The sequence below is a fragment of the Dipodomys merriami genome, unplaced genomic scaffold (assembly GCF_024711535.1).
Source record: "Dipodomys merriami isolate MVZ:Mamm:240054 unplaced genomic scaffold, mDipMer1.0.p SCAF_5, whole genome shotgun sequence".
Classification (NCBI taxonomy): domain Eukaryota; kingdom Metazoa; phylum Chordata; class Mammalia; order Rodentia; family Heteromyidae; genus Dipodomys; species Dipodomys merriami.
In genome coordinates this window covers 78,139,453-78,154,023 of record NW_027206068.1, presented here as the reverse complement: position 1 = coordinate 78,154,023, position 14,571 = coordinate 78,139,453, and the positions used below count along the sequence as shown (strand labels likewise).

Genomic DNA, 14,571 nt, shown 5'->3' with positions numbered 1-14,571 from the left:
TGAAGCCTGTGTGTGGGTGTGCACAGCTTGGATGAAGTGTGTGTGTGTGTGCACAGCTTGGATGAAGCCTGTGTGTGCGTGTGCACAGCTTGAATGAAGCGTGTGTGTGCGTGTGCACAGCTTGGATGAAGTGTGTGTGCAGGTGCATACGTGGCTTGGATGAAGTGTGTGTGTGTGTGCACAGCTTGGATGAAGTCTGTGTGTGCGTGTGCGCAGCTTGGTTGAAGTGTGTGTGTGCATGTGCACAGCTTGGATGAAGCCTATGTGTGGGTGTGCACAGCTTGGATGAAGCCTGTGTGTGCGTGTGCACAGCTTGGATGAAGTCTGTGTGTGCGTGTGCACAGCTTGGATGAAGCCTGTGTGTGCGTGTGCACAGCTTGGATGAAGCCTGTGAGCGTGTGCACAGCTTGGATGAAGCCTGTGAGTGTGTGCACAGCTTGGATGAAGCCTGTGAGCGTGTGCACAGCTTGGATGAAGTGTGTGCACAGGTGCAAGTGTGTGGGTGTGCACAGCATAGATGGGTGGTGTGGGTGTGCCCTCTCTGGGAAGAGGAGAAAGAATAAGATCCTAGTGCCTCTGAATTGTTATTTCAGTTACTTTCACAATGAGTGTGAATCATCCCTACAAACCATGTTTCCGAAGATGAATTCTGGAAAGGAGCCCAAGGCCAGCTGAGGGCAGCCCCACCATGGCAGCCCCGCGGCGGGGGAGGGGACGCCCCTTCCTTTCCATTATGCTGAAGCAAGGACCAAATCCCTAAAATGCCCACAGACCTGTCTTCAGAAAGAAGAACTGTCCTCTCAGAGGACAGCAGAAAAATCAGGAGAGGACACTGTTGCTTAGTTTGGATAATGCTAGACAGACGCAGCACTCAGAGGAGCGAGACATGCCCAGAGCAAACACCTTTAAATTCCCTGTTTACCTCTCCCATTCAGGAGCACGCACATACATATATACATATATACACATATATACATATACATCTCAACTCAGATTTTCTAATCTTCTCATAAACATGTATTACAATCTTGGGATTTTATCAAACCCTGTACACAAAGTAATTACAGGAAGAATAGTGCATTATTTGCATATCTAGTATTTAAAGGGTTACTTATGTAATTATTGAATGTAACTTAGGGTAAGCTGCTCGGCTCCCTTTCATCATGAGCCAAACATTGGGTTTTGAAAGGAATTCCTTTAAAGTTCATAATATAAAGGCGCATGGTAATGTTAAGTTACAACTCTGGCTTAAGTGAGTCAGACATGAAAGTATGTGTGACTGGTGTTCCACACGCAGGTTAACTTTAGACACTTTTTAAAAGGCAGTGAGAATCTCTCCCGCTCTGTAGGTCTGAGGTTATTACCGGCAATGTGAGACTGTCACTTTCAGACAGATCTGTCCACCCCAAGCTTTGTGGAAGTTCCCAGTGTATCAAGCCTCACTGTCAGTCAGCGCCTCAAACAAGTCCAGAGAGAAAACACCCCACCCTGAGTCCTTTCGAAGGCAGTCAGCTCTTCTTTGGCAGTGGAGGGGGAAGAAAGGGAGAGAAGGAAGGAGGGCAGCATGGAGGAGGTGGTGAATGCCCAGCCGATGGGTGGGCACGCTGTGAAGGAAGCAGATAGAATGCAGGTTGTGTTGCTCTGATGGAAAAGCGGATTGATTCTTACTTGCTTTTTACTGGCCGGGCGATGAGCATTTGTCCTGTCAAAAACACTTCCTGTGTCAACACAGCTGTCTTACTCAGGTCCCTGGGGACTGCAGGTCCCCAAGCCCTTGGTCAAAGTGACACAGCTCTGCTGGTCTTCAAGACAATGGCCAATTAGCAAGGAAATCACGCCTCTCTCCCTCTACCTGGCCACTCCAAGAAGCCTGAGTTTGGGCTGAACCACTGTCTGCAATTCAAACACACACACACACACACACACACACGCACACACACACACACACACACACACACACACACACACACACACACACACGCTGGGCTGCTCTACTTAGAAGTTTTCAACAAGAACTTAAGTCTAAGTACTAAAGAGATGAGCGAGGTTGAAAAGGATTCAACCTCAACTTTGATGTAAACACCCCAACTCTTTTGGAGGACAGCCACAGCTTTGATCCTACACAAACTGTTAAGCATCAAGCGCCTTGAACCCTGATCAGTTGAAGTCTAACAAATTTTACAGTTATTTCCAGTTCAGGTTAGCTTGCAGGTGATTAATAGTGGGATAAAATGACAGGCAGGGCACTTCTTCAGAATTCCTCAAGCTAACAAAGACATTTAAATAAATTAAATTAGTCTCAGTGTGTTGAGAAACTTGAAGCTATTTTCATGACATTCATTTGACATCTGGTAATAACCCTTAATATTTTCAAAGTATGTTTTCTTCCTTTTCAGGTTTACCAGGGAGCGTTTGTGCCCTTGGCTGTGTTGCTTTGTTATGGTTAGCTTCCCTTTCGACAAGGATGAAGTCAGGTGCTATAAAAGGAACACAGAGCTGGAAATTAGGTGCTCGCGTTCTAGACTTACCACTAACCATGTGGCTTTGGGCAAGTTACTTTACCCACAGAATGAAAGGGTGAGAATCCGTGATTCCTGTAGCGCCCGGCACGCCGAGCCTTGTCTCCACTGTTGATGTTAATCTCAGCTGCAGTTTTGAAGTTGGGCGGCTCTGGTACCTGGGCTCCCAGTGCTTCATCTGAGTGGATCCTGAGCATCTGAAAATCAATGCAGGGTCAAGACTGAGAGCCTGGTGTACCAGGCCGGGGGGGGGGGGGGGAGGACACTTGTTTATTCACAGATGGGATCCATACTCAGCCGTAGGGCCTTTAATTCCTTGCCCTCACCTGGATGGCCAGCCCGGCCTCTGAGAAGGGCAGTAGAGGCCATGGACTTCTGCAGTTTGGCAGTAGCCTCTCCTCACTTCATGTGGCATGGTTAGGCCAGGAAGGAGCAGGCTAAGGAAGGAGCAGGCCTTGGAGCGCCCCAGAGTGTGGCTCCCACCTAGACGCAGGGGTGGGTGATGAGAAGGTGGCTCAGAACAGACTCAGAGTCCCCAAGCATTTGTCAGAACAGAGGAGGATATTCTTAGGAGAGGATCACAAGGGCTCAATAGCTATGAGCATATGACCACCCAAAATGATGCCTATTGAAGTGAACTCCGAGAAATGGAAGCTAGAGGGTTTTTTTTTTCTGCTTGAGGTTCTTTTTCTTTTCTTTCCTTTTTTCTTTGGTTTATCCCCTGTTGCCACTGTTTTTGATGTCTGTACCCTTTGTCTTGTATGTAAGTTTATTTGATTTGGGGAGGGGAAGGGGAAGCACAGAAATGGAGGACAAAGGCTGAACCAATTCAGCAGCGGAACACACTAGACACTATCTTGGAAATTACCTAACAACTGGGTGGGGAGGAGAGGTAGTAGGGGATGACACTGTTCAAAAGGAAACGCGCTCGTTACCTGACTTACAGGACGGTAATCCCTCTGTACATCACCTTTACAATAGAATTTTAAATTGTTTTCAAAAAAGGAGTTAGAGTCAGGCTGGAGATGAAGATGTGTCATCTGGGGAAGGATGTTCTGTCATTTGCTGTGGGACTATTCACATAAGAGCACAGCCTCCCACAAACACAAGAGAACACCCACCTGAGAATCAAGGTGGGACGGGGCCCCGAAACCGTCGGGAAGGATGTTCCTGCATCCGTCTCCCACAGGCGCCCCATCCAGAAAAATCCCTCCGTATGCTCTGGCAGAGGCTCCACCTGAGTCAGCCCTGCCGACCACACAGCCACTGCTTCACAGGACAACGTGGCTACCGGCCTCTGCCTCCCCACAGGGCTGTGAGCCACCGCAGGACGGACGCTGGCCTTGCCCAGACCCAGCCACAGGCAAAAGGTTCCCCGGTCACGACACCTTGCTGAGCAGGTGAGAACAATTGTCCAGTGCTCCATGAGAGAACCACAGGGCCTCAGGACCCACACAGATCACACATGGGCCTCAGGACCCTAGGAGGCTGCATGGCCCATGAACTTGTCAGACACGCAGCTCTTAGACCGCACCCAGTCCCACCACATCTGAATTCTCATTTGCACAAATCTCGTGGTCATGTGCAAGCACATTAACACCGGGGAAAATCCATATGGCCAAGCGACTTGCCCAGAGAAATCTGCTTGACAAAACCCTATTATCATCAATTCCAAGGGGCAAAGAAATAATCTGCCCTAAGTGGGGAAAATAGCACAGCATGTCGGCCCTGAAACTGGGTCGTCTTTGCAGGGACTCGGGGACTTGAATTCTTTGAGGAGGGACCAGGGAGGAAGAAGAGGGGCAGGACTGTGTGCTGTGTTGGTGGTGTGTCCCTCCCCTGGACTGCGAGGGATCCTGATCGCACGTTCCACCAAAGAGCTGCTGTAGCCACTGGGAGCCCCTGGGCAGAGGCCACGGCACACATGTGGCCGGCCCTCTCAGCCACAGCCCTGTCGTTGGAGGATCCCGTCCTTCAACAGCTCTCAGACACCGTAAGGACATAGCCACACGCGTCCACAGTAGGACAGCTGGAGTCCTGGCTGAGCCGGGCAAACGCTGGGCTCAGAGAGAAGAGAGCAGGCTGACAGAGAGATAGCCTAATGGATTCTTGCCTTTGAGCCTAACCAATGCACACTCCAGGGCTCTGCTATTGAGGAAAGAAAGGCAGGGGTGAGTGACCAGAGTCCAGGCTCTGCACAGAAGGTCCTGTGGAGGGGCAGGCACGCACCGGGAAGTGCAGGCTGACCTCGACCTCCCGCGGTCTGAGCTCAGGTCTGAAGACCTCCTCAGCATAGGTGGTAGGGGTTCAACAAGCAGACACCACACATCTCCCTCGGTGTGTGGACACCAGGCCAGAGTGGGCAGGCCAGGAAAGTGGGAGGGTGTTCAGGAGAGATGTTGGCCACCACAGGCAGTGTCCATCGGGTCTGGGTCATACGTGAAGCGGAGAGGAGGGCCGAGTATGTGCCAGCCCCGTGCGCTGCGCCGGGGGTGGGGGGGGAGGGGCTCCGAGGGCTGGCTGGGACCCTGCCGGGGGAAAGGCCACATGTGTTCCAACTCCAACTTCAGGCCAAGGGCACCTGTCCTGCCACCCAGCCCACTTTCTGTCCCAGAAGTCTCTAAGTGACCACTGTGGGAATCTCCTTGCCCTTAGGCTATGAGCATGGGTCCTCCCTTCTCTACAATTAAGGTGCCAGCATGGGTGCTGCCCTTTCTACAATGAGGGATGCACAGATGCATCACGGAGCCAATATCAAGAGTCACATGTCAACAGCACCTGCAAGCCTCCCCTCATAGCCAACCCAATACACAATCTCCTGCACACAGATGGCGTACACACACACACAGACATGTATGCCTGTGCACACACAGACACACTCATCTGTATTCACAGACACCTAGACAGGCCTGTGAATATAAACACACACATGTGTGCACACACATACACTCATTTGAATACAGACACTTAAGCAGGCCTAAGACTATAAACACAGATGCACATGTGCACACATATACACTCATCTGTATTCATAGACCCCTAAATGCAGCTGTGAATATACACACTGACATACAAGTGCATGCACACCTTCATCCACACACGCAGAACCTATACGTGCCTGTGTACACACATATACACAGAGACTTGCCCTCATGCATGTCACAATACCATATCACACACAGACACCTCACACACCCACATTTACATGCACATCGGTGCACACACACACACACACACACACACACACACACACACACACACACATTTTACATCATGATGCTGCTCTAGCACCAGCTCATCCTAGAGCCAGATTTAATTACATCAGGATATACGCAGAGATCAGAGAAGCAGGGTCTCAGGGTGGGCACAGTGTGGCTGAGCAGGCACTTGTGTGTCAGGCAGCCAGCAGGCCCCAGGACAGCTCCTGTCCTCCCGACCACAGCCCCTGGACACTCATCTGAGAGTCTCAAGATTCCATCCTGAGCAGGTGTCAGAAGGAGGACATTCTGTATTCTGTATTCTGTATTCTGTATTCTGACAGACTCTGCAACGCGCACAGAGGGGCAGAGCTCCGTGCTGGGGCACGGGGCACAGAACCACTGACAGATGCCACAGGCCGGCGTGTATGTGAACAGAAAGAGCAAGCTCTTCCCTGTGGGCAGTGATGGCTGGAGACACGTGAGGCCCGGTCCTGAGGCAGCGTGGCCTGTGTGAGCCTCGGCTTCCTCGTCTACAAAGCAGGCAGGACTGGGGGTAAGAGATGAGGAGAGGCCACGACGGTACTGTGTGCCGCCAGTGGAAGGGCTGGCGGGAGCCCAATGAGGAGAAGCATGGCGATGGCCCTGGAGGAGGCCGGACAGGGAGATTCAGGTAGAGGAGTCCAGACTCCTTCCTGGAGAAGTCAGGGCTAGGTGAGCATATGAGAACGTGTCCAGCAGAGTGTGGGTCACAGATCTGCTTCCTGGGGGTCACAGATCTGCTTCCTGGGGGTCACAGATCTGCTTCCTGGGGGTCACAGATCAGCTTTCTGGGGGTCACAGATCAGCTTCCCAGGATCACAGATCTGCTTCCCAAGTCACAGATCTGCTTCCTGGGATCACAGATCTGCTTCCTGGGGTCACAGATCAGCTTCCTGAGGGTCACAGATCAGCTTCCCAGGATCACAGATCTGCTTCCCAAGTCACAGATCTGCTTCCTGGGATCACAGATCTCCTACCTTGGATCACATATCAGCTTCCTGGGATCACAGATCTGCTTCCCAGGGTCACAGATCAGCTTCCCAGCAGTCACAGATCTGCTTCCCAGGATCACAGATCTGCTTCCCAAGTCACAAATCTGCTTCCTGAGGCCACATATCAGTTTTCTGGGGTCATATATCAGCTTCCTGGGATCACAGATCAGCTTCCCAGAGGTCACATCCATTTCCCAGGTCACAGATCTGCTTCCCAGGCCACAGATCTGCTTCCCAGGTCACAAACCTGCTTCCTAGGATCACAGATCTACTTCCCGGGGTCACAGATCTGCTTCCCTGGGTCACGGATCTGCTTCCTGCCCAGCAGTGCTCCATGGCTTCTGACCCCCACAGGACCCCTTTTCCAGTCCTCTGACTTTAGAAGGCTGAACCAAATTCTATATGTTTTGTTAGAGAGCCAGCTCTAAGATGTTATGAAACTGCAGTGTGCTAAAGACCTGTGCCATCTGAGAGCCCCTACGTAGGCCCTTCAGAGCTGTCTTGGAAGAATAAAAATAGTTTTTACTGAGTTAATAAGGAAAGAAATATGTAAGTAGCTTGAATTGTTGACATTCCTTTTCACCTTTGGCCAATTTCAACTTGACTTCTGAAAGAAAAATGTTGTGATTGCATGAACCACACAGGAACCCACTTCCTCTGATCCATTATACCGGAGCCCACTTCATTTGGCCAATCACAGCGGGCCACACAGGCAAAAGGTCGGGACCCTGCTGGAAGTGGTGCCGTTCACACGAAGACGCAGTGGCCACTGGGAGTAACCCAGTGGGGGCACAGGGCCCCCGCCAGTGCGGTGACATTGAAGGAGGCTGGAGATGCCTGCTTCCTTCTCCGTCCACACCTGGCCCGTCCTCACAGGAGCCAACACCCTCTGCCCCCAGCCCCAGGCAAAGCTGGGCTCCTCCTCTCTGGGCCGGGTGCTAAGGGGAGCCTGGAAGCGGGGAGCCAAACGCCCTACCACATTAGCTGGCGGCTCAGCGCCAGGCACAGAGTAAGTCCAGAAACACTGAACCAATGGGGAACAAGGACACGAAACCTCCAGAGCAAGAAGCCTTTCTGAAAGGCCACGGTGTGCCTTTGTCCCGTCACCAAACTGGATGTTGTGAGGCATCCAAGCCGGGTCTCCATGCTGTGTCCTGGTGCCAGAGCTGGGGAGACCTACTCCTTGTAGAGGACGGGAAATGGCTGCGCGAGGACGGGAAAGCGCCTCGGTCTCCGACGTGGTCCATAAGGATGAGAATGAACAAAGAAGAAAGAAGAAATAGCCAAGCTGTTGCTATTTCTGACCATGAGCATGCAGTCAAGCAAACATGCATATACTACAGAAATGAAGGTATTTATAACAGCAAACGTGAAGAATCACAAGCTGAAAACTAGTCCAAATAAGACAAATAATCTGGTTAACTGCCATATGAGGAGCTGATGAAAATGTGTTAAATTTCCCGTGAAACAGTAGGCCACACCTGGGATTTATAGGCACACGTGTGGTTTGGTTGCTTTGGTTTGCTGTGGTTAGTGCTTATCCTAATTTTATGATGTGCTTTGTGGTGACTTCAGGTGGAAGTGGAGACCTTGCGTTCCCAGCATCTGACTGCTTGCATCTGGCTCACAAACGAGTGGCCCAAGCCAGCGTCACCCCGACAGAAACGATCACCCCATCACATCACGATGACAGGAGGCCTGGCAACGGTCTTCATGGAATCCACGTTCAAGGCCAGGGCTTTGGCTGACTGAGTCTCACTAGAGCTAGACTAACAGTCACGGCCCCTCTCTGGGGCTGTGAGCAGCAGGCACCCGACTCTGGGGGCGGGGGTCTAGCTGTGGGCACTGCTGGGCATCTCTGACCGTGCAATGCTAGCTGAGCCAGAGCTCACTGCCCAAGATCAGCGTGGGGCTGTAGCCTCTCCACATCTCCCTCTCCCCTGAGCTCTGCTGACATGGTGGAAAATCCCACCTCTGTATCCCAACTCGGTCTGACTGTGCTGAGAGCAGCAGGCTGACCTTCCTCCAGAAGGAAGGCCCAGAGATGGCCCCTTGCTTCTCCCTCTTCCTAAGTCTGTCACCCGAGCCCAGGGAAGGGCACTGTGGGATAAAGGTGTCCTGAGGTTCATGTGCCGGACAGCGCACTGGCATGGGAGGAGGGATCTGTGAGCGTGCAGGCTCTGACCTTGTGGATAAATTAATGTGTTATCAGGACAAGGGTGTGCTATAAAAGAGCGCCACGCTCTGCCTTCTCTCATCCTCTTACCTGCTATTAGAAGGCCACCATCAGATGCAGCCCCCCGACCTTGGCTCCCAGCCTCTAGAACTCTGAGAAGTACACTAATGTTATGAATTACCCAATCTGCTCTATTATAGTAACACAAAACTGACCAAGACAGAACACAGGCACCAAGAAGTGAAGCCCTCATGGCAACAAGTAGCCACACATTGGTGAACAGGATGAACGCACTCCTGAGAAAGAAACACAGCATTGAGTGACTGCCATTGTGGGGAAACCAAAGTGTGTGTGCAAGCTGAGCTGGGGGATGTGTGTGCAAGCTGAGCTGGGGGATGTGTGTGCAAGCTGAGCTGGGTGCTGCTTCACCAGGGGATGTGTGTGCAAGCTGAGCTGGGTGCTACTTCACCGGGGTATGTGTGTGCAAGCTGAGCTGGGTGCTACTTCACCGGGGGATGTGTGTGCAAACTGAGCTGGGTGCTACTTCACTGGGGGATGTGTGTGCAAGCTGAGCTGGGTGCTACTTCACTGGGGGATGTGTGTGCAAGCTGAGCTGAATACTAGTTCATCGGTGATGGTTTTGTGTGACCACTGCTGTAAGGTAAATTACCAGTGAATTCAGAGAAGTCACATTGTGAGAGATCAAATCCTGGAGTCTTTATTACACAGTTAGCAGGCTGCAGGCAGCCCGTTGTAACAAAGGCCTGCAGCCCGCAAATACACGTTACACAGCTAGGAAAACAGGCCAGAGAGGAAAGGAAGAACAAAAACAAAACCAACAAACCAACTCAGCTCTGAGAGAGCTGAACAGGGACACCATGATGGAGACGAGCCAGGAGACAGGACACAGGACACGATCACGGAGACACGTGGCATGCGTAATGGCACCTATGCTTGTCGGGGCCAAACAGGGTCCCGGCAGGGGGCAGGGTCACAGGACACGCCCAACCCAGGTATTCAACTGACAGGATGCAAGGACCCGAGCGGGGCCTGAGGACCCGAGGGGGACCCTTGGGCCAGAGGACCCGAGGGGGACCCTTGGGCCAGAGCTGGAGGGCCCTCAGCATCCCCTGACAGAGACTGATCTCTGAAGCATGGTGCTGCCAAGAGAAACAGAAGCAAAGCCATGTTGCCCACAAGGTACTGAGTCTACAGGGACCGAGCCAAGAGCAAGGGGCCCCCGGAGGCGTCTGCTAGGGTGCCAAGGACAATGTGCATGGTCTGAGCCTTTCTGAGCAGGGGGAGCGGGACGCCACTGCCACCCTCTCCACCCCAGCCCCAAGGACTCCCAGACCAAGTGGCGGGGAGGCCACCACGCAGTGCAAGGGCTCAAGCCCTGCCAGCCGTGGGTCCCCAGACAAGCCACATCATCACGATGCCTCCATTTCCCCAGTCGTAACACGGGGTGCCTCCCAGCCCCGGGGCACGCAGTGAGCTCCAGGTGTTTGCTTTCGGTGCTATGTGGACTCAGGTCCAGAAATCAAGTTGATTCTTAAGCAGGAAACATCAGCCATGTTTCCTAAGGAATTGGGATTTTGAACTGAACCTTGCCGACCATACAGCAACAAAGATCCTGGAAGTCTGAGGCCCCCAACTTTCTAAGCTGACTTTGAGTATCCTCTCCAGATCCCTGCAGAAATGCTAGCTGTGCACGCTTCTGTGTCAGGGATCAGAGCCACCTGCAAGAAGAGAACCTGACTTAATTAATGTTTACACAGAGCTGACAGGCAAGTCTGCACTCAAGAAGAAAATAAGCTCGAAGCCAGAGCCTGGGCTGGCGCAACGAGTGGGTGGGTGTGAGGTGCCACAACTCTTAATTAACGGGGGTTTAGGCGGTAGTTGGGCCGGCACCTCTGTTGATCTGCTTAAGACAAGAGCTCCACATGCAGGGAGACCATAGAAGCCTGGGAGGGCCTGCCCAGAGGCTGCCCGGCGAGCCGCTCCTGCGGGGGGCAGGCAGGCTGCCTGCCGCAGGGGCAAGGCCGGCACTCTCTCGGGATTTCTTTGAGGAGCCGGGCTGCGCTCCGCAGGGAGGCGGCCTCTGCTCTCCGCCAGCACACGGACGGAGCGGCGGCCAACCTTCGCATCCGGGGCCAGCACAGCACGGCCTCCCGGCTCTGGCTGAGAGCAGGGGCTGAAGGAACACATGGGGAAGTGGGGCTCTGTCAGGCAGCGGGCAGCCTGGCCAGCTGAAGGCCGTCCGTGGCCATCCCTGACCTGCCCGAGCAGACAGCCGAGTGGGGGGCAGCAAAGCCACCCTGAGGAGCCCCGGGTGCCACAGGGCTTCTCTGCTTCTACTGACGCTAGCACAGGAGGAAGACGTATGTGGGCACCAAAACTGACTCTTATTTGTAGACATGACATTGCTATTGGATCTGGAATCAGAGCATCAAGAAATCAAAATGATGTTAAGACTTTCTTTGCATGAAATGGAAGATATTTTAGGATAATGAAGAGAACAGCTGGACAGTTGGGGTTTAGTCTTTTAAAAAATGAAAGCATGTAACTTCTGCCTGTTGTTGAGAAAGTACCTCTGTGAAGTCGGGCGGTGTGCTAGAGTCTTGCTCTTAGGATCAGCAAGAAAGAAAGGAACAGAAACCTTGCTTTGTTTGCCTTTGAAGCAGTGAAGACCAACAAACCACGGCTTTCCAGCCAGCATGCTCACAAACCATGGCTTTCCAGCCAGCATGCACACAAACCACGCTTTCCAGCCAGCATGCACACAAACCACGCTTTCCAGGCAGCATGCACACAAACCACGCTTTCCAGCCAGCATGCTCACAGACCACGCTTTCCAGCCAGCATGCTCACAGACCACGGCTTTCCAGCCAGCATGCACACAAACCACGCTTTCCAGGCAGCATGCACACAAACCACGCTTTCCAGGCAGCATGCTCACAGACCACGGCTTTCCAGGCAGCGTGCACACAAACCACGCTTTCCAGGCAGCGTGCACACAAACCACGCTTTCCAGCCAGCATGCACACAAATGTGCTGAACACCTGCGTGGGAGCAGAGATGAACAGGAGGATGGATGAGTGCAGATGCACATGCATGTGTACAAGCACACATGCGCGCACGCGCGCGCACACACACACACACACACACACACACACCTGTATAGGAAGCCGAACTGCAAATCCTAAAATAACCAACCGGGTACTTGCTAAGGAAAGCTTCTCTCTGGAAATCCCTCAGTGTCTACAAACTTCTGGGCCAGGGATGAATTCCCACTCACTCTCCAGACGGAGCAGCGTGTGGCCCGCCACATGTCCAGGAGGTGTTCTCTGCCACTCTCTATATTACATTATTCTGTTTCTTTCCTTTCTTTTTCTCTTTTCTTTAGAAGTGCTGGTCATGACCTCCCACATTGATCTCAAAACCCACTAATGGTTCACAAACAACCACAGATGTTAAAGTTTTTCAGTGGCAATGGAGAAAAGAATGGCTGTGGGGGCGGCGCCAGGCCCCCGCGGAGCGGACGACCTGGGCTGTGTAGAGAAGAGCCCGGGAGGAGATGCTGCAGGACCGCGTCCTCCGGGCCTGTCCAGAGGATTATTAACCGCAGGCCCCTGCACGCTTCCTGGTATCCACGCACAGGAGGCAGGGTGTGCCTGTCCCCCAGCCATGTGACCGACAGCTACAAGCCAGGCCTGTTCAGCACTCCCTCACCTCCGGTTTCCTAAACGCCCCCTGCACAAAGAGGGGAGCCTGAAACTGACTTGAGACAAACCTGTGGGGGCCACTGTGGTCTGTGGCCTGGGCAAGGGAGCAGCCCGGCCTGCTGGGAGATGGGGCATGAGGCGGCTTTGGAAGGAGAGGGGAAACAACATGGAGCTGCTGTGTGTGTGCACGCGCGTGTGCGTGCACGCATGCACGTGTGTGCACAGCTGAGGAAGTCCAGTATGCCTGGAGCCCTATCTGGCCCTGGCTCGCTGAGGGTATGTGACGGACCCTCGGGGAGGGTGGGTGGATGCATGGCCCCCCTCGCTCAGTGGAAGGGAGGCCCGCAGGCCGTGAGAGAGGACGTGGCTGCCGCCTGCAGGCCCTCTGTAGCCCCCTGGCTCCCAGGGTTCCAGCTGCACGCATGCCCCGTGCCCCGCATGGCTGCAGCTGGCTCTGCACCCTTTGAAGCTGAGTGGGAGCCCCGCGGGCGTGGTGGGGCTCCCACTTCAAAGAGTCTGGCACACTGGGATTTCCCACCCGAGCAAGGCCCAGAGGCACCGGAGCGCTGATGGGGAAACTCCAACTGGGATGGAGCAAGCAGCCTTGGGAGGCGGGGTTCCCAAGGAGTGGGCCACCAGTGGGTCCCCAAGTGAGAAGGCTCCTGGGGCTCCAGGGACAGGGACACGGAGACCCTTCACAAACACTATCTTAACGGTGTAACAGCCAGGTGTGACCAGCTCCTTCCTCACTTTATTACCAGCTGATCTGCCCAGCCCCTCATCTATCAGTCCCTTCCATCTAGCCATCCATCCATCCATCCATCCATCCATCCATCCATCCATCTATCCACCCACCCATCCATCCATCCATCCATCTATCCATCCATCCATCCATCCACCCATCCCATCCATCCACCATTCCATCATCCACCCACCCACCCACCTATCCATCCATTGCATCCATCCATTCACCCACCTACACACCCACCCATCCATCCATCCATCGATCCATCGATCCATCCATCCATCCATCCATCCACTCATCCATCCCATCCATCCACCCATCCACTCATCCATCCACCCATCCATCCATCCATCCATCCATCCATCCATCCATCCATCCATCCATCCACCCACCCACCCATCCATCCACCCATCTATCCATTTATCTCTTATGAGATAAAACTAAATTACAAAATACTGTATTATGATTTCATAGGCCCTATAAGAGATGGTGAGGATTCAAATGTGTTACTTTTTGTCTTTATGAAGAAAGAGAGGAGAGGGATGAAGCCCTCTCCTCACCTCCTCTATCTCTCCTCCTCTTCCTTTCTTTTTCTTGATTCTTATGGCTTTCGTTTTAATCTAACATTGATTTTTTATAACTTTTCTAAAAGGAAATTGCTTACATTAAACCAAATACATGATTTGAAAATATTTTCTCCTGTTCTATGGGTCTAGTTGGCCTACTTAAATAAGAAAAAATGGCATCTTACATACTTTAACAAAAAAATAATTTTAATACATAGGAAAGACTTCTAGCAGACATACAGAGTAAGACAAAGTCCAAACTACAATGAAGAGTATAATACGAACTATGCAAGGCACAGTTCGTTTGTGTATTTACACATCCATTACAAGTCATTACAAGAATCCATGTCAAAATCTTGGGTGTAAGGATTACAAATGATTGCTATATTGTTCCTTTTAATTTTCCTATAGTTTGTAAATTTTGTACAACTATGTCTTGCTATTGTGGTAATAGACAGACAGACAGACAGACAGATAGATGTCAGTAGATTATGTCTTCAATCCTAGCTACTCAGGAGGCTAAGAGCTGAAGGTCCACAGTTCGGAACTGCCCAGGCAGGAAAGTTTGTGAGATGCTGATTTTCAATTAATTAGCCAAAGGTCAGAAGT

General features: G+C 52.3%; 1 long non-coding RNA gene across 1 annotated transcript in view; it reads right to left on the bottom strand.

Annotated features, from left to right (window-relative positions):
* Window positions 1-2,088: 2,088 nt before the first annotated feature.
* The window catches only part of LOC138809982 (uncharacterized), a 190,280-nt gene continuing 177,797 nt past the window's right edge, over window positions 2,089-14,571 (bottom strand). The window contains exon 4 of the long non-coding RNA XR_011366980.1: window positions 2,089-2,716. This is a non-coding gene — a long non-coding RNA (uncharacterized lncRNA). The remainder of the gene's footprint in view (window positions 2,717-14,571) is intronic.